This window comes from Mesoplodon bidens, assembly GCF_964165515.1.
Source record: "Mesoplodon bidens genome assembly, contig: HAP1_SCAFFOLD_123, whole genome shotgun sequence".
Lineage (NCBI taxonomy): Eukaryota > Metazoa > Chordata > Mammalia > Artiodactyla > Ziphiidae > Mesoplodon > Mesoplodon bidens.
In genome coordinates, this window is record NW_027672190.1 from 623471 (window position 1) to 649298 (window position 25828).

At 39.8% G+C, this 25828-nt stretch overlaps 1 pseudogene across 1 annotated transcript in view; it reads right to left on the reverse strand.

Moving 5' to 3' along the window:
• LOC308610503 (putative helicase senataxin) overlaps nt 1–25428 on the reverse strand; it is a 69848-nt pseudogene extending 44420 nt beyond the window's left edge. The window contains exons 1-9 of the transcript in view: nt 25255–25428; nt 16562–16745; nt 15087–15297; nt 13007–13116; nt 9271–9490; nt 8378–8497; nt 5545–5716; nt 5323–5410; nt 1660–4824 (exon numbers count right to left, since the gene is read on the reverse strand). The product of the transcript in view is annotated as a putative helicase senataxin (transcript). The remainder of the gene's footprint in view (nt 1–1659; nt 4825–5322; nt 5411–5544; nt 5717–8377; nt 8498–9270; nt 9491–13006; nt 13117–15086; nt 15298–16561; nt 16746–25254) is intronic.
• Nucleotides 25429–25828: the final 400 nt, after the last annotated feature.

A 25828-nucleotide genomic window follows, 5' to 3' on the forward strand; every position in this document is an offset into this window, starting at 1 on the left:
GAAATATGGAAGTAAATAACAAAAGGATCCCTCAAGGATCAAAAATAATTACTTGGGGAGGTGAGAGTGGCTGATTTTTTTTTTTTAATAATGGGCCTTCCACAAGTATTTGACTATCTTAAACTTTGTGTATATACAAACGGAACTTGTGCTCATTCTGCTTTGAAAAGGTTCTAGCTACAGAAATGTCCTGAAGGAAGAAATCTTAAAGATAAACATATAAATACTTCTGAACTAAGGGAAAAATAAAATCACAAATGTGTCCTAAATTTAAGGGCTATGAATGGCCTCTAAGCAATTTAGTGTTTTCTGGAAAGGATAAACGTTCAAGAAAAAAGTAAGCTCCAAGATGAAGAAAATCTCTGTATATTCCCCAGCTTATTTAACTGTATACACTGTTCACTGAACTAACGATTTTGTAAGGTAAGAAAATCATTCTTGTAATACTATTTCACATTGTTCTTAAGGAGAGAGACTGAAGAGCCTTTATCAGTTAGTTGTTTCTAATGGTTCTGAAACACTAGTAAAATAATTCTTACGACAATGGCTGAAATTTAGGGCATAAATTGACACCAACTTGCCTCTTTGTGCAGTACATCTCCTTTGCCTTTAACAATTCTAAGCTGGATCTTTGCAGTCTCTCTGCCTGCGATATACTTCCTATGGCCAACTCCTTCTGCTCACTCTGGTCTCGGTGTGAATACCATCGCTCACAGAGGCCGTCTCACCTTTCAGTCTCAAGTGCCTGCTCCCTTTTGTTCTAGATCATTCTAGAGCACTCTAGAGCCTTTTGTCCCGATCTGAAATGATCATTCCCAGAAGGCAGAGGCCTTGTCTGTCGTGTTCACCACTTTACCCCCGCCAGGTCTGTGATAGTACTGGGCAAGTATCAGGCACCCGAGGATCTGCTGACTGAATACGTGGGTATTTACCTCAGTGCTCTTGGTTTTGAAGAGTCTTGTTGCACACTCACCTTTTGGGTTTTTGTTTTTTAACCAATTTGAAAAAAAGGAAAAATCGACCTGCTGTGAGAACACCAAAAACATCCTTCAAAGTGCAGGTGGATGTTTACACTAAAGAATTACTGTTTTTCTGAGGTTCAAATTTAACTGGGAATCCTATATTTTTCTTGGCAATCCCAGTCAGGCAGTAAGAAAGAGAGAAGAACCAGAATGGGATGTGTTGGGGTAGGGGGGCAGCTAAAGGCTGCTATGAGGCCTAAGAAGTTGGGAAGACAGATGAGAAATTTGGGATTTACTGCTTTGTGCTGACCAGTGTAACTTGCCCTTTGCTACCTCCTCAAGAAAACTTCAGTAAAGGTTTACACTACTTTTCAAAAAAATAAACGCAGATGAGAGACTATGTCCTCTGAGAAGTCTTCCCTTATTTTACACCGAAAAACGTTTCCTCCTCCTGTGCCACCTCTGGACTTGGTAAACTAGCACTCTGAATTGTGTCTGTAAGCTCCAGAAGGGCAGAGTTTAAGGGTTTCCTCTGTATCACCGGCATCTAGAACACTGTGGGGCACAATGTCTGTTCAACATGAAATCTACAAGCTACATCTAAATCAAAATGCGATCAGTTATTTTAGCCGTACTCAGCATGGTAAAGAAACGTAATTTCAAAGTCTGAAGGTATACGATTAGAACATATACTTACAGTTTCAAAAGTATTCAGGATCATCAAAGGGAAAAACACATTAAAATAATCTCTACCATCTTGAAATCTCACAGGCACAGGTCTTGTGATGGACTGACAAAGAGTTGAAGGGGGTCCGCACTGATCAAAGTCCACAAACATTGCGTATTTCCATTTTAAGACCTCTTTAACGAAGGTGTCAGAGATGGACTGTGCTGACAAGAAAATGTTTACCGGAGAGGAAGGTGAAAAAGATCTGTTTTCACAAAATGGAACTTTGTAGCCTTGCCTGTTGGAATTATTTGGAGTATGACACTGGAGAACGTTGCACAAACCCTTCATTTCAGCCACTGGCTTCTGAGACACCACAGAGACTGGCTGTGGTACTTTCAAAGCAGATTGTACCCCACTTGACTTATTTTGCAGAGTTGGTAAGAGCGCTGACGTATTTACCAAAGACTTGTAAAGACCAGCAATTCGTGAAGTACTACTGGAGGTAAATATCTTAGCAGTGGGAGGTCTCGAAGGTTTAGATGAAGAGAGAGGCAAGCCAGGTCTACGAAATGTATCTTCATCTGCTGCTTTAGCTTCAGAGTGTTTGGAACAGTATTCACCCTGGTTTTCCAGTGTTTCCACACAATCTTTGTATTTACATTTTGTGCTACTCCAAGATTCCAACTGAGGCCGACTCACAGAATCTTCTTCTACCTGGACTGTATCTCTTCCATGAACTACTTCAATGAGTTCATCATTCTCTTTCTCCATTTGTGAACATAAATCCATATCTTCTGGATCACATTGTGTTAAAAATATATTATCCTCCTCTATGTCACTGTTGCATTCAGGTTCTCCCTCCTTCAAAGCTGCCTCTGCTGCTTTTTTAATGACCTCTTCAGGTACATAAGCTGGACCATAACCCCAATCATCTGTGATATCCCCTACATGAGTCAAGCACGAATTCTCTTCATTCTCTTGAACTGAATTCTTGTTGTCTGGTCTCTGATCTTGCCGAACTGAAAACACTTCACATGGACTTTCAAACTCAAAAAAATGAGAATCCGATTCCTCAAACCGCAAAAGGGACCTTGTATTTTCTTCCTTTATTACATTCTGTTCCACATTTGTGTTAGCTATTGAAGTATGATGCTCTGGACATCCTTTCTCAATGCATGTCTTACCCTGTTTAATGTGTTTCTTAAAACCCACAATTCTTTCATCATCATCATCATCTTCATCAGATTCTGAAATAATAATGACGTGTCCAGAGCAGGTTTCCCTGACACTATTTTGGTTGGCTGTCAAACATCTTCTATCATCTTTAACTTTTCTTTGTAGCTGGGATAAACTTCTTTGGGTTGAACCTGATGGGAACTTAATAACACTGGCTTGAGCTATTAAAGATAATATGTGGAGGTCTCTGTCTATCTGAGAATCTGTTAAAGGGTCAGACTTAGGACTGATGCTAAGGACCTGTTCTCTTAAATCAGAAGAAAACTCAACAGTACTCTTGCTAATTCCCGTATCTCTTGATTCAAGTCCAGTCACAGGATCTTTAAAGGGAGGTGTTTTCTCCACAAAAATATCGGTCATTTCTGTGAATGAGACCAAATCTTTATTACCAACATGACATTCTAGTATTTGACAACTGATATCAGGGGTGGAGAAAATGCCCAACTCTTCTTCCTGTACTTGTTTCTTTTTCAGCAGTAAACTGTTTTCAGGTTTTTGTTGTCCATTTTTATCATCCAGAACACCACTAGGGCCTAAAGAGAGATTGTGTATGAAGCCATCTCCTTTCTGAGCTCCTGTATCTTTCTGTGAACAGAAACTTTCAATGCTAGATACAGTCAGGTTTTCCTCTAAAGTGGTACTTTTCCTGTCTTGCTTTTTCATTACATGCAATAACTTAGCACAGATTTCATCTTTATGTGCCTTAGTGTTTGCTTTTGAGGTTTTGCCAAGAGCATCATCCTTTAAAGAGAAATCCTCATCTGATGTGGACACTTTTTCCAGAGAGTCATTGCTAGAATCAGTCAACAAACCTGTTGATGTGATTATTCCTCTGTCAAATACCTTTTCTGGACCATTTCTTGAAGTACAATTCTGTGGGGTATATGAGGAATTCTCTTTTACAGACTTATGCTTCCCTGTACTTATTTTAACTTGGCCTCGAGCTCTTTCATTCACAAGCCTTTTACTACTCGGCTTCAAGCACAACTCAGCTGAGAGATGGTCTTTGAGTTTCAAATCTTTTAGATAAGTTTGCTCATTATCCTCTTCTATGGCATTATGTGCCTTGCTGAAAATACTCTCTTTCACTTGACATGCATCAGCTTTCATCGGTTCTTTAGAGAATGTTGGGCTGGAGTTTTCCAGACAGTGCCTTTGTTTTTTAGACTTCTTCCCTGTTTGTTCACTTTCTTCTTTATTGTAAGATGCAGGAGGTGTTTTACATGGAGGAGTCAGATCCACAGAAGTGCTACACTGAGGCACTTTGAATTTTATGTTTCTAATACTTTGCTTTAAACAAGTTTGTAACTCATGGGTTTCCTGACTAGTCAACTGCCAACCTAAAGATATATTTCCTCGTAGGTATAAGTTGACCTTATCCCAGAATCGCTTACAAAGAGTCTGCTGCCCAAGCTGATAGCCTTCTTTAAGGAGACTTCTGATCAGCTGCACACAAGCAAGTTGTACAGAGTTAGATGGCACTGAATGCAGTGACAGAGATATCATTGTTGTGCCTTTGGAGCAGTTTCCAGATGACTTCTCAGAACTCCGAGCAAACGCGGTGGTGGGAAGCTTGGCACATTTTACGATGGCTTCCACCCACTGCTGGGAACTAACCCACAGCAAATGCAAACACTTTTTATTTCTATGCACTTCAATCACTGACACCAAAATCAGAAGGAAAAACTCAGTGACTGTGTCACACACGGCGTCCGTCTGGTTGAGGACGTCTTTGACTTCAGAATGCAGATGATGAATAACCTCCACTATATAGGCCACACCCAGATCCTTAAGATCCATGAGGGACTGCACAAAGTGGATGAACCACAGAAACGTGCTGTTATGAACACGCATGTCTTGACCGATATCTGACTGAAGCACATTAGCTAATGTTTCCATTTCTTCATACATGTTAGGACAATAATCTGGGCAAATGGCTGATCTCCACCCTGAATCCTAACATGAAAGAGATACTGACATTCAGATAAACAAGCACCATTCATGACAGGTTTAACACAAAAGTTGCCAACAAGAAAATACACTGCTCAACTTTCCTTGTGTTGATGTACATATATGGACCCCCAAGAAATTGAAAACAGTCCAATTTTGAGGTGAAGCTTTCATGAAAAGGTTAAATTTACAAAACCTCCATGTACTCTGGACCTCTTTCCTTCAGTTGGTTTTGATTTCTAGTCATGTGATTTATCTCCCTCATGCCATAAATGTTCTACCCTTCCAAAATGTACTTAAAAATTAATCTCTCAAACTGTGCATGCTCTCATTACAGACCATTTTTCCTCATGAGCTACTGTTCAATCAGAAACTGTTTTATGCAACAGTTGATTCAGAATAGCTACATATCATAAAATCAGCAATGCAACTAACCACGTAAAACACTGACTATACAATATAAAGGCAATACAATATCATCTGAATTCTCAAAATGTTTTATACCTTTTTGGTCTTTTCAGGGTTATAATTGTATACCATCTGGCTGCAAGTCACCATATCATCTAAATATGACTCCGGTTCTGACTTGGTCCTTAAATATTAAGAACAAATAGAAATTACTGAAATGAAGGGTAAAAAGAAGAGAAAAATCCTACTGTTAAAGTCAATTATAGTAGACTTCCTCATACAGACTGTCGGAAATCCTGACACAGGAACTGAACGAACCTCACAGAGCTGTTCCGTATGTTCTGGATCTCTTTCCTGTAGCTCACATTGTTGATAATGGATTGAAATGCCTCAATAGGATCAATCAGTTGACCCCAGACCTTAGATCCAAGACGATCCAGAATCACCATGAAACAGTGTAACGCTGGCCAGAAAGGATCCACACTATCATCTGAAACACAATGGAGTAATTTGCCAAATTACAACACAATTAGAGAAAGGGACTAAAATATATTGAGAATTAAGCATTCTTTACCTGGGTAGCAACAAAACTGAAAGCAAAGCAGGAAGTAATTTAAAGTAAAGTGTTGTCAACTACAGGTTTTAGAAACCTGGCAAACTTTTAAATAATGTCTGCATTTTTTTTTAAAGCAATACACCTCTGTTAAGAAATCTTGTAGTGTGGAACAAACTGAGATAGTCCAGATAAACTCAACTTTCTCACCCTATTTGCCAACCTGAAAGAATCGTTCCTCCTCTGCTTCTTCCAGACCTTTATACTCCCATCCTTCAATAAATAACAGAGGTAAAGTAGAAAAAAAAAGGGAGAGAAAGAAAAACTTGGTATTTTCAGATCTAAACAAAGTCCATGATATGAGAAATCCTGAATTGTGTGTGTCATTCGGTTGGAATAAAGGACTGAACCCCTCATCCACTGGATAAGCAGAGATACATACTCTTTATCCATCCATTCTCAACATGGCTTTGTTGTTATCTCCATTCCATCCAACTGGCAGGAATTCCCATTACTCACACACTCTTATGCCCGGTCCTTCCCCTCTTCTCTACATGCAGGGGCAAAACACTGCCCTGCTCAAAGACCTTCACTTGCTCCTTAATGTCTTCTAAGGAAATTAGAAGCCCTCAGTCAAGCATCTGTAAGATCTTACTCTATTCTTTCTTTCCAGATTTATTTTTGACACTCACATAAAGATACACCACCTACAGAAAAAAACAGATAGCTGGCTTTTTCCAAGTGAGAACCAGAATGGCTTCACTGTTAGCACCACCTGTCATCTTCCGCAGTATTCTTAGGAGGCAAGTGCTCTAACTCACCCAATTACTGTCAGCCTTAGAACTTTCTGCTTTATTTCCCTCAGGGCTCTTAGAGTCTACTTTTTTTTTATCATAGTCGTTCGTGTAGAACTGCTCATATACTTTTTTATCCTCTACTGAAGCTGTCTTATGTCTAGGAAGCTCTCAAATAAGGAAGAAAGTCATTAGTTAGGTGAAGACAATTATGGAATGTTTCTTAAAGAGGGGACTTCCCTGGTGGTGAAGTGGTAAAGAATCCGCCTGCCACAACATAGGCAGAACACTCTATGACATAAAAGACCCTTTTTGACCCACCGCCTAGAGACATGGAAATAAAAACAAACAAATGGGACCTAATGAAACTTCAAAGCTTTTGCACAGCAATGGAGAATATAAACAAGATGAAAAGACAACCCTCAGAATGGGAGAAAATATTTGCAAATGAAGCAACAGACAAATGATTAATCTCCAAAATTTACAAGCAGCTCATGCAGCTCAATATCAAAAAAATAAACAACCCCATCCAAAAATGGGCAGAAGCCCTAAACAGACATTTCTCCAAAGAAGATATACAGTTTGCCAACAAACACATGAAAGGATGCTCAACACCACTAATCATTAGAGCAGTGCAAATCAAAACTACAATGAGGTGTCACCTCACACCAGTCAGAATGGCCATCATCAAAAAATCTACAAACAACAAATGCTGGCGACGGTGTGGAGAAAAGGGAGCCCTCTTGCACTATTGGTAGGAATGTAAATTGATACAGCCACTATGGAGAGCAGTATGGAGGTTCCTTAAGAAACTAAAAATAGAACTACCATACGACCCAGAAATTCCACTCCTGGGCATATACCCTGAGAAAACCATAATCCAAAAACAGTCATGTACCACAATGTTCACTGCAGCTTTATTTACAAGAGCCAGGACATGGAAGCAACCCAAGTGTCCATCGACAGATGAACAGATAAAGATGTGGCTATACATACAATGGAATATTACTCAGCCATAAAAAAGAAACGAAATCGAGTTATTTGTAGTGAGGTAGGTGGACCTAGAGTCTCTGGTACAGAGTGAAGTAAGTCAGAAAGAGAAAAACAAATACTGTACGCTAACACTTACATATGGAATCTAAAAAAAAAAGGTTCTGAAGAACCTAGGGGCAGGACAGGAATAAAGATGCAGACATAGAGAATGGACGTGAGGACACGGGGAGAGGGAAGGGTAAGCTGGGACGAAGTGAGAGAGTGGCATGGACTACCACATGTAAAATAGCTAGTGGGAAGAAGCCACAGAGCACAGGGAGATCCGCTTGGTGCTCTGTGACCACCTAGATGGGTGGGATGGGGGTGTGGAAGGGAGACGCAAGAGGGAGGGGACATGGGGATATATGTATATGTGTAGCTGATTCACTTTGTTATACAGCAGAAACTAGCACACCATTGTAAAGAAATTATACTCCAATAAAGATGTTAAAGAAGGAATCTGTAGACCCCACTCGCTGCAACTAGAGAAAGCCCATGCACAGCACCAAAGACACAACACAGCCAAAAATTAATTAATTAATTTTTTCAAAAGTAAGTTAACTTCCTTGGGCTTCAGGTTCTTCTTTTATGAAAGTAACGTGCTGAGTTAAACTCTGAAGGTCCTTTCCAATTAAAAATTCTGACTCTGTGACCAAAACCATAAAACGGTCATTCTTTCTTTCCTCCACATCATACACCCAAGTTCTTACCGTGACACTAGTATTTTCAAAGTGCACCATCATCACAATAGTCAGCAAATAAAGTTTATTACCATCTGATTGCCTCTCCATGGCGTGAAGTATTGATTGCATAAAATCATTCTGTTTGTTTGAGCCCAACAACAGTGAATCCATGGTTTGCTCCTCAAGAATGGTCAGCAACATGAAGATACCTGTAAGATCACGTATAGTTTTCTTGAATTGATTAAATAAAACTGTTCTAATGTCTTCTCCAGTTTAGTTGGCAAAAAGAATAACAAGGCAGTAAGATGAAACCAAACAGTATCCAGTGCCTCAGACATTGAAGTCTGAGATATTCATATACAACTCCTCCTCCTAAGAACAGAACTTTAGATTGAATAAAAAGGGAAAATGGCACGAACCTGGTTAGAAAACCATTTCCAAAATGACTACCACACAATTTGCATCTCATAATATCAAAGACCCCTTAAATTTTAAGATCACTATATTTCAAGTACCAGTCACTGCCAAATATACACATGACTGTAAGACTCTGAATCAATGAAGTAGGACAGAACTACTTTAAGTCAATATACAACTTGATGAAAACCAAAGTTAGTATCGCTTTCTCCCAGGAAATATTTTACAGATGGGAAAAGAGGTATTAAACCTCTGTTTCAAGAGATCAAAACCCTATTAAGTTCAGCTGCTGTGCTAATACGGTAACATCTAATACTGCCTTAAATAAAAGATCTATTTGCCATACTTGAAAATGTACCTCTTACACCGATGATTTCTAGGATAAGAAATGTTTAAAGACAAGATGTTGTAATAGTCAATTTAATGACAGAACAAGAATTGTGAACTATGAAATCCTTTATTTAGCAATTTTGATCAGATTACCAGAAGAGATCCCTTCCCTTGCAGGATAATCGTAAGAAATATTGGAAAATACTAATTATATGTGTGTAGGAACAATACTCACCTAACCAATAGTTTTTGTAGTTGGCAGTATCATACATGTGTGAAGGCAGAAGAATCAGTTTACCCTTCTCAAGGACAGAAGAAGTATCAATGTCTGGACTTTCGAAAAGCCCCAACTCAATAACTTTAAAAAGGCAAGTCAAAACCTCCTGTAAGTCATAATAATCATCTCTGTTCACTTTCCCCAAGTTTCTTGCTGTCAGGATAGCCCAACGTGAAACCTAAAAGTGTAACACATTCATTACTTCATTTAACACACAATTGTCTACAGAAAGAATACAGTTAAAATAAGATTCTCTACAGATTACAGAGGACACAAGATACATCAAATACTTTAAAAAAATCATTGCACCGTATATCTTAAACTTATACAGTGCTGTATGTCAATTATACCTCAATAAAACTGGAAGAAAAAAACTATCATATAGAATAAAGTACTTTAGGAAAAATACATGATTTTCAGACATTTAAAGGAAATAAACCAAAAGGTCCATGATGACAGAAAAAAAAAAAAGACGGAAGATACTAATTACAATTGAACTTTGAACAACACACAAGGGTTAGGGGCACCTACCCTCTGCGTAGTTGAATACACTAATATAATTCGAATATAACATAGTTGGCAGCCCTCCATATCCTGGTTCTGCATCATGGATTCAACTAACCTCGAACTGTGTAGTACTATACTACATGCTATTAAAAAGAATCTGTGTATAAGAGGACCCATGCAGTTCAAACCCCTGTTGCTCAAGGGTCAACTGGAATGCGACATGTGAACCTTACTTGATCCTGATTTGATCTAACCCTGATAAAGCATTTTTGAGAGAGTAACTTCCACTCAAATACTGACTAGAAATATATTATTATTATTATTATAAGTGTGTCGATGTAATTGTTCTTTTAAAAGAGCACTTACCTTTTTGATACACGAACTAAAGTATTTTATGGATGAAATGCTCTGATGTCTAAGATTTGTGGTAACTAAACAGGAGTAGAATATTGACCACATATTGATAACAGATGAAGCACAGTGATGGATATGTGGGGGTTCACTACACCAATCTATTTTTGTATGTTTGTAATGTTCCATAATAGAAAGTTAAAAAAGGAAAAATGAAAAGAGAAACCTCAGAAGAAATCAAAGGTCACCTCTACATGGCGATATAGCATAGGGAAGTGATTTTAAATTTATTCTGCACTACAAACTGAATTTAGTGATCACAACCAACCTTAAAAACTAAATAAAATTTTAAAAAAAAATCAGTGGGCGTCCTTCATAGTAACAGTAAGTACTGTTTTGTGAAATGTTTAGGTCACGTATGTCTATATGTGTGTGAACTCGATGAAGAATATTTTTACTTAGGTTATGGGCAGAAAAGTTTGCAAAACATAGAACTAGTGGACAAAAGAATGGGCTCTATGCCAACATAATTAAGTAATGGATTTTAAGCTATCGAAAAAAAATACAAAGGAATCAATGAGTCTATAACTTATGATAAACAGATGAATAAATGAAGAGCAGGGAAAATGGCTCTTGATTATAGTATAATCAATGTCAAGTGCTGACTGGTAAACGTGTAAAGTGCTGGGGTTGAAACTATTTTGCAATCTTAGAAAAACTGGCTCAGGGAAGAACCATCAGGTAATGCTAAATTTAGGAGAACATTTTGGTGAGGAGTAAGGTATTTATGTGATCTTAGAGTACTTAAGAAATAGACATTGTACAGTGAAGAAACTGGACAACACCTCAACTAGATGATCAAAATTAACATCACCATGAGAGGCCGGATGATATGGCATGCCGTATATCTGACAGCCTGAGAAGGACATAGCATCCTTCACTTATGTAGTATTCCAGTTGGAACGTATAACCGAAGCCTAACCATGTGCAAGCATCAGACAAACCCAAAATGAAAAGCATTCTATTTTTTGTAAATGGGAGGGAGGCAGAAATGACTATTCTTCAGAAATGTAATTGTCATAAAAGACAAAGATAGGCTGCGGAAATGTTACAGATTAAGAGAGACTAAAGTAACACAACTACATGTAAATCCTGATCCTGGTCTGGATACTGGAGTACAGGGGGAAAATGCTACAAAGTACACTGGATCACACGACACAACTGGAAAACAGACCTTACTGTGTCAATGTTAAAGTCACTGAAGTTTATAATATTGTGAGAATATACTTATTCTTAGGAAATATACACTGAAGTATTTAGGGGCAAAAGGCTATGATACATGCAACCTACTCTCAAATGGTCAGAAAACAAACAGCTTTGTAGTTAACTGAAAGCAAATGATAGAACAAATGGAGTGAAACATTAGTAATTGGTGAATACAGCTAAAGAATATACAGGTGTTTTCTACTTTTTTTTTATTTTTGAGAATTTTCTGAAAATTTTAAAGTATTTTCAAATAAAAACTTTAAAAAAAGCATTAGGGCTCTGGATCAGGCTGCCTATATACAAATCCCAGTCACCATACTAGCCTGTGTAACTGTGGTTAAGTCTCCTGACTCAGTTTCCTCACCTACAAAAACACATATATAATGAAGAATACAGTCATTCCTGGCCCTGCAGACCCAGTCACCCAGTCTGCAAGTGCTTGGCCCAGGTCCTGGTTGCTCAGCTGGACCTGCTTCCTCTACTGCTTTGCAGCTTTAAGAAAGCCAGTCCCGGAGAGCAGCTGGCTGTACTTTCTGTCAGTCTTCTTTCACAGGCAGGAAAGCCCCACCCTTATTTTAAGCACAGGCCTCGACTCTGGTTCTACCCTTGCCTGGAGTAGACTTGTAATTCTTATTATCATGCACAAACTCAGTCCCCTGCTACCTACAGCTACCCAGGCCGACATACAGGTTTCCACCATGTATCACTTTGTATTTCTGTTCCATTACTGGTCCAAAGAAACATTTACCCTTTAAAAAGTGTGACTATACCTTTTAGAATTCCACTTTTTGAATTCTTTTCTATCATTGTTTGGGTTTGGCACAAAGGAGACAGAAATTCACCACCATTCTGACTGGAAACCCCATTACCGTGTTCTTTCTTCGCCACTTAAAAAAAAAGCCTCTTTACTATCCTTCTATTGGCAGAGCAACCCTTCGTGGCTATTGTCTTAACGTTGTAACTCAGTTCTAGAGGCCAATGTGCACAGGTCCTACTGCACACGCTGCCTCGCCACATGATGTTAAGTCCTCAAACTCGAGCAACCAGCTCAAAGTCAGGTTCCAAGCCTCTGGTGTTGCTCTCTGCTTCTGTCTACCTACTGTTCTGATTCTCATGTTCCTCTTCCTGTTTGGCACCTAAGAACTGAATCTCCTTGTTCTCCCCTCTACCCCATCACCTGTTAAAAATCTCATCTATTAGCAAAATAATTATTTCAAGTGTTTTAACTGGTATTTCCATGTGCTTGGAGCGGGGCAGGCAAGCAAGAAAAGCAAGAGAGAACTCTCCTTCTTCGTTAGTTCAGGGCAACACACTGAAAGTTCAGATTATTCCCTCATGTGTCTTTTAAACTGAAGCATCACCTGTCAGAACTGTTTCCCTACTCTTTTAACCCTCTTCTTTGAGCCCCCCAGCACCCCCTCCTGAACTACAGTAATGTTACAACAACAAGAGAATAACTTTGGCAAATATTTTAAACAAAGTACACATCAAAAACCTCTATTATAGTTATCTGTAATATAGGTGCAAAAATAAAATATCCCCTCTTCCACTGCCTAACACTCACACTCACCATTTCATTGGGATGGACCAAAAACAAATAGATCCCTGGATGTTTGTCAAAAACCTGAAAGGAGCAGTTAGCTTGTTCCATCCGGCAAAGTGCTTCAACGCATAATTCATCTAAATAGAAAAAATAAGGCAGTAAACATAAGACATAAATCTTATCAACGTATCAAGATTCCCTAAATTTGGCTCCTTCAGTTGCTCTGTAAGTAAATGAAAAGTTGCTCCTTTTTTTTTTTAAACTGAGGCATAAAAATGCTGTAAATGTAGGAATGATATTTAGCTGCTGAAAGACCGGTAGGTTGATCATAGTGTGTGCCTATGAATTGCTCTGACTTTCCTAGTACAAACATCTTTTTTCACACTGGGCATAATTATCTCCAGAGAGCACCTTCTTAGAAGTATGGCTATAGGTCCAATTCTATTAGCATTTTACATTTTGATCCATGAGGACTTTATCTTGTACCACAGGGATAAAATCAGCTTTGCCCCACAAATGACTATTTTGTCCTACTCTCAGTTACTGAGTAATCCATTTTCTCCACTGGTTTGAAATGCTACCATCAGCAAAGAGTAAATTCCCCAAATATATTCGGTTTACTTCTGGAGTCTCTACACTGCTCCATGAGTCTATCTGTACCAGCACTATCTTAATCCCTGTTGCTTCATGGAAATTTCTTCATCACTCTTTCAAAAGTATACTGAATAGACTCATACGTTTACCATATCAGATGAATCAACTTTATTTTGTCAAGCTTCAAAGAATATTGTAGTGACAGTGGTTAGCTTTGGGAAGGAGGGACAATGACTGGAAAAGTAAGAGGAGAGCTTCTGGTGTGTTGATGATGATTTGTTTCTGACCTGGGTGCCAGCTACACAAGTATGCTTAGTTTATGAAAAATCAAGCTTATATAGTTTTCTGGATATGGTACTCTTTAATAAATGTTTGAAAAATGACTTGTTCGAATTTAAAAATCTAGTTATTTTGAATTTATTTAGAAAGAACTGATTTATCTAATAAATCTTTAGATATACTTTTCAAGTTACTGAAAATACAGAGGATAGAGAAACAAGTCAAATAACATGACAAGGAAGAAATCAGAAAAGTCCAGGAAGCACATTATTCTTTAGGGCAACCATCTGGTCTCAGCAAGTCAAAGTTATGACAAAAAAAATCTATCTATCTATCTATCCATCTATCTATTTATCTAACTATATCTATACCTGTGCACACATACGTAAAAGTAAACTATTCTGGATTAAAAGAGATGTAAGAAATATGGAACCAAATGGAACCAAATGCACAGTCCCTGATTGGACTCTAATTTAAATAAATCATCCTAAAAACACATTTTGCAACTACTGGGAAAATCTGAATGTGGACTAGATACAGTAGTGGGTGCCTTAAAGGTACTGTTATTTCGTTAGATTTGACAGATCAGGAAAATGTCTTCAAGAGATTCATATTAAGAAATGCAAATATAAATGGCCAAAATCTAGGCAGACATAATATGCTATGCCATTGTGATTACTGAAAACTACTACAGACCAGTGGTTCTCAACCTGGCGATTTTGTCCCCCACTGGCCCTGACCCCCAACTCCCAAGGGACGTTTGGCAATATCTGGGGACAATTTTGCTTGTCACAACTAGGGTAATGGGGAGAGCAAGTCACTACCAGCATCTAGTGGAGAGAGGCCAGGGATGCTGCTAAACATCCTACAATAAACAGCATGTCCCTCAGGAACCAAGATTTATCCAGTCCAAAATGTCAACAGTTCCAAGTATGAAAAACCCTGCTACAGACAAATTCCAAGAATGAAAATTAATTGAATGGATAGAAGAATAAATATGTGATAAAGCAAATACAGCAAGATATCAGCAGCTGTACAATCTATGTGGTGTGTATATGGTATTCACTGTGTAATTCACTTTTCTAGGTTTGGAAATGCTCAAAATAAAACGTTTGGAAAAAAATGTATCCTAAGTATATGTTTAAGAAACAGATTTTCAATATAGATAAACCCAAATTCTTACAATTCTTAAAATATAAAAATGATACAACTGTGAAACACCCAAGATACTCACTAACACGCTCATGTAAAAGCAAATAAGGATATTTCAGTATTTCAAGAAGAGCAACTCGAAGCTTATTTTCAAAGTCTTGGCCAGTAAGGTCAAACAGCTGTGCCTCTCCATTGTTGTCTACTATATATAACTCGTCATCGTCTCCAATTTCTCCCTTCATGGCCTTTTCAAAGTGATTTATGAGACGTGAGGTTTCTAATTCCCATAAAACCTACAGGAAAAGAAAAACGGGCAGTGTGCTTTATATCTTATTAGCAACAAAATATACTGGATATGATGATCCTTCTAGAAAGCCTTTTCCTAAGCATAAAAATTCAGAAGTTTAAAGAAGTACCAGGGTTTCCCTGGTGGCACAGCAGTTGAGAGTCTGCTTGCCGATGCAGGGGAAACGGGTTCGTGCCCCTGTCCGGGAAGATGCCACATGCCGCAAAGCTGCAGGGCCCGTGAGCCGTGGCTGCTGAGCCTGCGCGTCCGGAGCCTATGCTCAGCAACGGGAGAGGCCACAACAGTGAGAGGCCTGCGTACCAAAAAAAAAAAAAAAAAAAAAAAAAAAAAAAAAAAACGACTCAACCTCTTATATTAGATTTAAAGAAAACAGTCACTGAACATAAAAGTGGCTTTTATGATACATGAACATGAGTACATAGAGCATGAGATGTTTACAACATTGCTCTTGCAGAGTTTTGTTATCAACAGCACTGTCAACTATACTCTATTGAAAAGGAAATGAGAAGTTGGAGCTTCTTTACACAAGCTGGGCCTTCTCTGACTTCCCTCCTACGTTCCAGCCATAGGTAATTACCTTGAAACATCAGCTTTAGCATAAAGGCATTGGTTAGGTTCATCGCTAGGCAACTTTGTAAACGTAAAGTTTTCCTCAAAAGGTTCATAACTTATCATCCCCCTCCTCTCTTCTATATTATTATACGTAACTCTATGGTCTGTATTCCATTTCTCATCAGATAAATATAATAAACCAATATTCAAAGCCACATATTTAAAATTATATGTTTCACTTTGGTTCCTGTGAATGAAAAAAATGTTTGTCTTTATTGATTTATAGCACTTAACATTAAAAAATGAAAAGAGGGGAAAAAAAGAACTATTAGCCAATAAAAGAATAACCCAAGCCATTCAGATACCTGGCTGTTAAGAAAGTCAAACACAACGACATTAAAACATGAACCCAAAAAAAACCCATACGTCACTTCATTTCATGAAACTGTTTCACATCAAAATGTCTAAAAGTGGAGGATTATAAAATTCTGCTTTAGATTTCAATTCAATTCCATCAATCAATAAGCATTTATTCAGCACCTACTATCTACCAGGCTATGAGTTACATACTACACGTATATTAGCATTCACAGTTTAAATCACGTTTTCAGTTCCCTGAATGCTTCCAACAGAGTTTAAATTTATTCTCTTCCTAGTTATCAAGCTCTGAAAAATACTGCCCAATTAATGTAAAGTACCTTATGTAAGAATGGCAATTCATCCCTTGCTTTGTGGTATTCCGCCACACATTCTAAGCAGTAGCAGAGGTCTTCATCAGCTGTTTGAAATTCACTGGAGTGGGTCTTGGATGCATAGCGTTGCAGGAAGTCAATGGTGGAAATACCACCTGGTGTACACCAACAACATGTGCTCATTCTGTACCTGTATCCAGAAAAGAAGACATGGAAAGACTAAAGAAAAAAAAAAACACACAACACTTCAGGCCTATTCTGGTGGAGAATGGGTACATTTCCTACTAATGATCATGTCTTCAACTTACAATGTGCCTCGACCACATCCAGAACATTCTGCTGGCCAGCTTATCAATCACTGGCTAAACTCAATCTGGGCTTACTCGTAAAAACTTTACCTGTGACACATGAAAAATAATGAAAAATAATGAAATGAAAGCAGTTAGTAATAAACATCATAAGGCAACATACAGCTGTGTTATAAAGCCGGCTCAAAACTATACAGTACTGATGGGAAATTATACACAGAGACATAGAATTATCAATGTTTTCAAAGTACAGATTTTGGAGTGTTCTAATCATGTACTGGAGTCAAGTAAAAAGCTCAGGAAACCTTTCACATTCCCTGAGGCCCTGCTCCAGAAATCCCTGAAAACCTTAGAAATCCCCAAATATTAGTCCATACCAATAAGAAAAACTCATATAGAGAAGAATTTTCTCTTGGTTTGGAAGTATATATACACATGAATTTGCACATGTGTGTATGAACTGCTGCCCATAACTCACTGCTCGTCAAGGCAGTATAAACTGTAATGGCTGCAAATATAATAGCTACAAACCTATTCCTACTAAGTTTGAAACGTACAGTTTTCAACTGTCTCCAATTTGGGGTTTTATACTACCATCAGAGCCTCCACCATCCAAACTCAAGTAAAAAGGGTTAAATGAAATTAATTTCAGAGATTGGTTCAAGATGGCGGAGTACAGGATGTGCATCACTCCCTCTTGCGAGAGCACCGGAACCACAACTAACTGCTGAACAATCATCAACCGGAAGACACTAGAACTCACCAAAAAAGATACCCCACATCCAAAGACAAAGGAGAAGCTGCAATGACGAGGGGCGCAATCACAATAAAATCAAATACCATAATTGCTGGGCTGGTGACTCACAAACTGGAGAACACTTATACCACAAAGTCCACCCACTAGAGTGAAGGTTCTGAGCCCAATGTCAGGCTTCACAACCTGGGGGTCCGGCAACGGGAGGAAGAATTCCTGAAGAATCAGACTTTGAAGGCTAGCAGGATTTGATTGCAGGAATTTGACAGGACTGGGGGAAACAGAGACTCCACTCTTGCAGGGCACACACAAAGTAGTGTGAGCACTGGGACCCAGGGGAAGGAGCAGTGACCCCATAGGAGAGTGAACCAGACCTGCCTGCTAGTGTTGGAGCGTCTCCTGCAGAGGCAGGAGGGGAGGTGGCTGTGCCTCACCGTGGGGACAAGGACGCTGGTGGCAGAAGTTCTGGGAAGTACTCCTCGGTGGGAGCCCTTCCAGAGTCCGCCATTAGCCCCACCAAAGAGCCAGGTAGGCTCCAGTGCTAGGTTGCCTAAGGCCAAACAACCAGCAGGGAGGGAATGCAACCCCACCCATCAGCAGATAAGCAGATTAAAGTTTGACTGAGCCCTGCCCACCAGAGCAACACCCAGCTCTACCCACCACCTGTCCCTCCCATCAGGAAGCCTGCACAAGCCTCTTAGGTAGCCTCAGCCACCAGAGGGCAGACAGCAGAAGCAAGGAGAACTACAATTCTGCAGCCTGGGGAAGGAAAACCCTATTCACAGAAAGACAGACAAAATGAAAAGGCAGAGAGTGCTTTGTACCAGATGAAGGAACAAAATAAAACCCCAGAAAAACAACTAAATGAAGTGCAGATAGGCAACCTTCCAGAAAAAAGAATTCAGGAAAATGACAGTGAAGATGACCCAGGACCTTGGAAAAATAATGGAGGCAAAGATCGAGAAGATGCAAGAAAGGTTTAACAAAGCCCTACACGAATTAAAGAAAAAACACCTAGAAGAATTAAAGAACAAACAGAGATGAACAATACAATAACTGAAATGAAAAATACACTAGAAGGAATCAACAGCAGAGTAACTGAGTCAGAAGAACGGATAGGTGATCTGGAAGACAGAACGGTAGAATTCACCTGCTGTGGAACAGAATAAAGAAAAAAAGAATGAAAAGAAATGATGACAGCCTAAGAGACCTCTGGGACAACATTAAATGCAACACCATTCACATTATAGGGGTCCCAGAAGGAGAAGAGAGAGAGAAAGGACCCAAGGAAATATTTGAAGAGATGATGGACGAAAACTTCCCTAACATGGGAAAGGAAATAGCCACCCAAGTCCAGGAAGCGCAGAGAATCCCAGGCAGGATAAACCCAAGGACAAACACGCCAAGACACACAGTACTCTAATTGACAAAAAATTAAAGACAAAGAAACATTACTGAAAACAACAAGGGAAAAACGACACGTAACATACAAGGGAAGTCCCATAAGGTTAACAGCTGATTTCTCAGCAGAAACTCTACAAGCCAGAAGGGAGTGGCACGATATATTTAAAGTGATGAAAGGGAAGAACCTACAACCAAGATTACTCTACCTGGCAAGGAGCTCATTCACATTCAACGGAGAAATCAAAAGCTTTACATACAAGCAAAAGCAAAGAGAATTCAGCACCACCAAACCAGCTCTACAACAAATGCTAAAGAAACTTCTCTAAGTGGGAAACACAAAAGAAAACGACCTACAAAAACAAACCCATACCCATTAAGAAAATGGTAATAGGAACATACATATCAATAATTACCTTGAACATGAATGGATTAAATGCTCCAACCAAAAGACACAGGCTCGCTGAATGCATACAAAAACAAGACCCATATATATGCTGCCGACTAGAGACCCACTTCAGACCTAGGAACAGTTACAGACTGAAAGTGAGGGGATGGAAAAAGATATTCCAGGCAAATGGAAATCAAAAGAAAGCTGGAGTACCAATACTCATATCAGATAAAATAGACTTTAAAATAAAGAATGTTACAAGAGACAAGGAAGGATGCTACACAATGATCAAGGGATCAACCCAAGAAGAAGATATAATAACTATAAATATATATGCACCCAAAATAGGAGCACCTCAATATGTAAGGCAACTGCTAACAGCTATAAAAGCGGAAATCAACAGTAACACAATAATAGTGGGGGACTTTTTTTAATGTTAATTTATTTATTTTTGGCTGTGTTGGGTCTTCGTTGCTGCGTGCTGGCTTTCTCCAGCTGCAGCAAGCAGAGGCCACTCTTTGTTGTGGCGTGTGGGCTTCTGATTGCGGTGGCCTCTCTCGTGGAGTACGGGCTCTAGGTGCGTGGGCCTCAGCAGTTGTGGCATGCGGTCTCAGTAGTTGTGGCTCTCAGGCTCTAGAGCACAGGCTCAGTAGTTGTGGCCTGCAGGCTCTGTAGCGCAGGCTCAGTAGTTGTGGCGCACAGGCCCAGTTGCTCCGCAGCATGTGGGATCTTCCAGGACCAGGGCTCGAACCCGTGTCCCCTGCACTGGCAGGCAGACTCTCAACCACTGAGCCACCAGGGAAGCCCGGAACAGAAACAACGTGCACAAAACACAAAAGGATGGGGGCATGTCAAAGGGACATAATAGACACCAACCTGAAGAGCTCCCAGCGGCCAAAGCTGAAACAATCTGAGTAACAAAATAATGTAATATTGGATTATAACCCACAGTATAAATATACATGAATCCATACTGATACAAATGAATGAATAAACAAATGTGGGGGAAGGAACAAACTTTCCTTATGGAAGAATTGCAAATAATATATACAGATACTCCCCGTTCCAGGAAGTGGAGCTTAATCCCACCCTACCTTGAGCGAGGGCTGGACTTGGTGAAACACTTCCAAATAAGAAAGGATGCAAAGTGAAAATCACACTTATGGTGGAGACACCTGGCAAACACAACCTCAAACCAAGTGATCAAGGTTAACATCACCAGTGGTTAAGTCATGTTGGTAACCCCTGACACAAAGTGATGAGGCAGGAACTTCAACTCTGCAGTATGCTTCCCCAAACCCACAACCCCAGTCTATTCATGCGAAAAACATCAGACAAACTCAATGTATTAGCCAAACAGCTATTAGCCAGTCTTTGACAAAAATGGAGAAAACCACACCCAAGGGAAATCAAACCAAATGTTCTATCATATGGAAACATTTTATTGGTAATTGGGCCAGGAAATTACCCAACAAAACCGGTCTTGAAAACTTGACCTTCATTATCTAATGAATGTATATCAGCCTGATGGGAAAAAAGTTACAAACCCAACTGTAAACCCAATGAAGTTCATTGCCTAACTGGATGATCCTAATCCATGCATTCTCATCAGGAGTGACATCATCCTCAAGGAGATGAAAACTGGTTAGTGGAACACATCCTACTCTTTTTACATATAAAGCACAGGTATATGGACATTACGTAAAGAAGTATATAATATATATTGGTGGGATTAAAATTCATGGCAAATTCATAGGAAAGAAATGTCTTAAACGTTTCCTTTCAGAGAGGGAGAAGGGACAATAAAAGGTTAAGAAACATGACCCAAGTCATTGAATACTTGGGTACAGAAACTTGACAATGTTACATTTTTGAATGCATTACCACCCAAAAATTCAGAGTGCATAATAAGCTCTGCTAATGGGAAACTGATCACATCTTGACAGTATTTATAGTTTCTGTACAATCAAAAACATGGATTTGTCTTGTGAACTGATTTTTAAAATTTATTAAATATTAACTGTATACTTTCTTCAGGCTTCTGAAAAGAATTCAGGGCAGCTTTCAACATTAAAGTATAAAGAAAAAGACATTTTCGAAGGCAATTTAGAAAGGGAGAGAAATCAAAACTTATGTAGAAGAAATTTAATTTCAGTAAGGCCTAATTTAGGAGCTTCCTGAAAAGTAGAGCAGAAAAATAGTAAGAGTTACACAGTCCTTGTGTGAAAAATTAAAAAAAGTAATATGCTAGTTCGGCTGGAGAGACCTGCCCTTTCCTAACACTAATTCTAATTCAATTACATTTTTTAAGGGTGCTGCAAACTAGGGAATATGAAGTAACAGAATAGACACTATGTTTCTGCAGAATATAAATTTCACTCAAAGAACTTCTCATACTTGAAAAACCAGTAATATAATACCAGGAAGTTAAAAGTCTGCAGAAGCTGTGTTTTTCCAGTGATGTAATCTAATTCAACAAGTTTCACCCTTCTAGACAATGCAAGGACAGAAAATGAAACTCAGGGAAGATTTCTCAAACATCAGTTGTTTCAAGCTTGACTTGAGCAGGAAACAAGACTGCAGTCAACTGCAACTTTGAAAAAATCAAGGTACTGAAGTACAAATAAAATGTTGTATACATTTTTTTTTTTTTTTTTTTTTTTGCGGTACACGTGCCTCTCACTGCGGTGGCCTCTCTCGTCGCAGAGCACAGGCTCCGGACGTGCAGGCTCAGCGGCCATGGCTCACCGGCCTAGCCGCTCCGTGCAGCATGTGGGATCTTCCAGGACTGGGGCACGAACCAGTGTCCCCTGCGTCGGCAGGTGGACTCTCAACCACTGCGCCACTGGGGAAGCCCAAAATGTTGTATACTTTAAAATAATTATTAACAGAGAAGTTAGTTACCAAAATAAACTTTCTAGTAAAAAAAAAAATTATGGAGGCTGCTTTTTATTTCACTCACTCAGAGAGCTGGCTTACTTCCACATTCCAGAAAGCAAACTAAATGTTCTCAATGTAGATAGGAGTTACTGCCATATAACAGGTAAGTGCCATGGAATTTAGAAAACAGAGAGAACAGTGCTACAGCAAATCAACAATAGAAACATGTTTCCATAGTTCTCTCAAAGGCCATAAGTGGGTGTGGTTATGTTCCTAAAACTAAAATCATCATTGGCCTGATAGCTAAGCCCAAAAAAATCTGAACAGGGTATACTGAAATTTTTCTTTTAAGGGAAAACTGCTGGTAGATGACTATGAATCTTGCAAATTTTTGTACAATTCAGTTCTTCTGGAGGACAGTTTTGTTAAGTTCATCAGTGTTTTTACTGCTTGGAATCATTACTGAACCACAAATGGGGGAGTCCAGGGAATCCTCAAGCTGCATGACAGAAGTAAGAGCGGCTCCTGTGCATCAGAGAGACAGTATTTTTGCCAATAACATAGGATGCTTCACCAGAGGTATAACTGTAATTTTCTATTGACTTATCCAGGGGATATCATTTATCAATAATAGCTGGCCAGAAACTTCAAATAACAATCACTTTCTTCTATCCTTCCTAGCTAAACTTTTTGAAAATTTATTTATTTTAAACTTCTTCACAATTGCTTTTATTTATTTTTTTCCTCAGCCACGCTGAGCGGCTCGAGGGATCTTAGTTTAGATCCCTGACAAGGGATTGAACCCGGGCCACGGCTGTGAAAGCGCCGAGTCCTAACCACTGGACCACCAGGGAACTCCCCTTGAAAAAATAATTTAGATTCACTTCTTTAGCTCCTTTGCACTCTGGCTTCTACCTTATGTTTCACTGAATGTTTTCACAAAAGTCCCTAATAATCTCTTTAATACCAAATCCAGTAGGTTCTTTAATGGACTCCTCTAAAGCATATGAAACTGCTAAGCATGTATTCCTTAGCTACGACAACACACCATTCTTCTCTCACTTCCTCTACCCAGCCCCCATAATCATCTGTTCCTTTTCCCCCTGCTTCATATCAACATTTCCAAAGGTTTGTCCTCAGGACTCTAACCCTTCATTCAATATCCTCTTTGTGGGTGACAATTCAACCTATTTCTTCAACTACTATTTATAATGAAGCTTCCCCAAAGACTGAGAACGTAGGTAAAACTCAATGCCATGTTTGTGTTTCAGCTACTCAATAAATGATAGCCTAGCCTAGAATTCCACAAAGATATACAGCTGCCCTTCAGTTTCTGCAGGGGATTGGTTCCAGGAGTACCCCCCATGCACACCAAAATCTGCAGATGCTCAAGTCCCTTCCATAAAATAGTGGAGTACAGGGAACACAGTTGGCCCTCTATATCCACACATGGGAAACCCAAAGATATGGAAGGCTGACCGTACTCAATATCCAACTGTACAGTGAATCTATACTCACTTGACAGTTGCCTCAAAGTAAACAGGACCAGAACAGAACAAAGTCCTTCCCGTCAATGTGTTATCTGTCCTGTATTCTCTGTATCCACGGTATTACCATGACTTCACTTTTTAAACCAGTAACCTGTGAATTCTCCTATGCTATCCTCCCTTAGCCCCCATCTCTACAAGTTCTATAGAGTCTACCACCTTGATTACCTCTGTACTTTACTCTCAGTGAGACTGCCATTTCCTTAGTTCAATACATTTTCATTATTTGTCTGGATTACAGAAGAAACCTAAATGATCTGCCTCTTGTTTGATCCACCATCAATTCTTCCTCCAAAGTGCTGCCAAAGGCCAAAGCCAAAACCAGACTCTAAAAGCACAAATGACTCCTCTACCTTTGGCCGATAAAATTAAAATTTCTGACCTCACCACACAAGGCTCTCCATGACCTGGCTTCAGCATCATCTCTTGACATTCCCCCTCACTTGCACTTCCTAAAATGCTTCCTGGTGTTTGGCATTACCTGCCTTTATGGAAGCTCTTCCATCTGCCTTGGACACCTACTCTTCATACCTTTGCCTGCTTCTTAACCCTGGATGTGCCTCAGACTCACCAAAGGAACTTGGCAAAAAAAATTAGCAAAGGCACATGGTGAGATACCACTGAGAAAATTCAGATGCGTTCTAAAGAAGACTCCACCAGTACGTCTGATAAAAAGCCAGATTTGGGGGACATCCCTGGTGGTCCAGGGGGTAAGACTCTGCACTCCCAATGCAGTGGGCCGGGGTTCGAGCCCTGGTCTGGGAACTAGATCCCACATGCATGCCGCCACTGAGAGTTCGCAAGCCACAACTAAGACCCAGCACAGCCAAAATAAATAAATAAGTAAATATTTCGGGGGCGGGGGTGGGAGGAGCCAGATTTGAGAACTACCTCTGAGCATCATCATGCCTGGAGGCTTGTCTGACTCATTCCCTCCCTTCCAATCTGTCTTTGATGACTTTTTTCTCTATCCCCTCAGGACTTTGTACATGGTCTCTATCACTGCATTTACCATGTTAGGCTGAGCTGTTTACTTATCTGTCTCCCACCTACAAGCTCCATCCTCAGCAATTCTGCGTGTGTTAGGGGGCAAGGATCCGTTCTGTATTTTTTTTTCTTTTGTCTTACTTCTCAGTGCTTGGCACATATTAAGTGCCTGAAAAAAAAAGTCTTAAATGTCTATTTAACAAATAACTGCCGACACTTCCCTGGTGGCACACTGGTTAAGACTCCGCGCTGCCAATGCAGGGGGCCCAGGTTCGATCCCTGGGTCTGGGAACTATATCCAACATGCATGCCACAACTAAGATTTCGCATGCCACAACTAAGGAGCCCGCCTGCTGCAACTAAGACCCAATGCAACCAAATAAATAATAAAACATGTAAACATTTAAAATTAAAAAAAAACAAATAATTACCTGGGGTAATGGCCTACAGCGAAGCCATCCTTTCAGTCGAGATTCCTGGGTTTATTTGAGAATGGGTGAGGATCTGCATTCATATATAACCAGACTCTGGCCCCCAACATTTCTGAAAAAGCAAAACAAAACAAAACTGAGGAAGTGGTTTTTAGACTCGCTCTCTCACCTGGGCTTCACATCAATCCTTATAAAGAACCACCAATATTACCATTTGATGACAGGGCTCAAGCTCCCAGAGGTTAGACAACATGCCTGTGGATCTAACAAGGAATGAAGAAACAGTGCAACTGCCATTCTGACTCCACAGGGGGAGTGGCTCCACGGGGGACCTCGTCCCCACGCTGGGGACAGCGAGGCACTTTGTCATTAAGTCCCGCAATTAGCAGGTGAGTTCAGCCCTACGATCGTCAGTAGCTAACACCTCTGCCGCTTTGACTGACCAGCCAAGGGTTCTTCTTCCTTCGAGCCTCGGGCCCGATTCCTTCTGGGCCACACAGGTCTTGGCACATCGTCGCTCCTGGAAGGTGGGGAGGACGGCAAAGGGCCCTCTGGCTGGCTGTCAGCGCTCCAT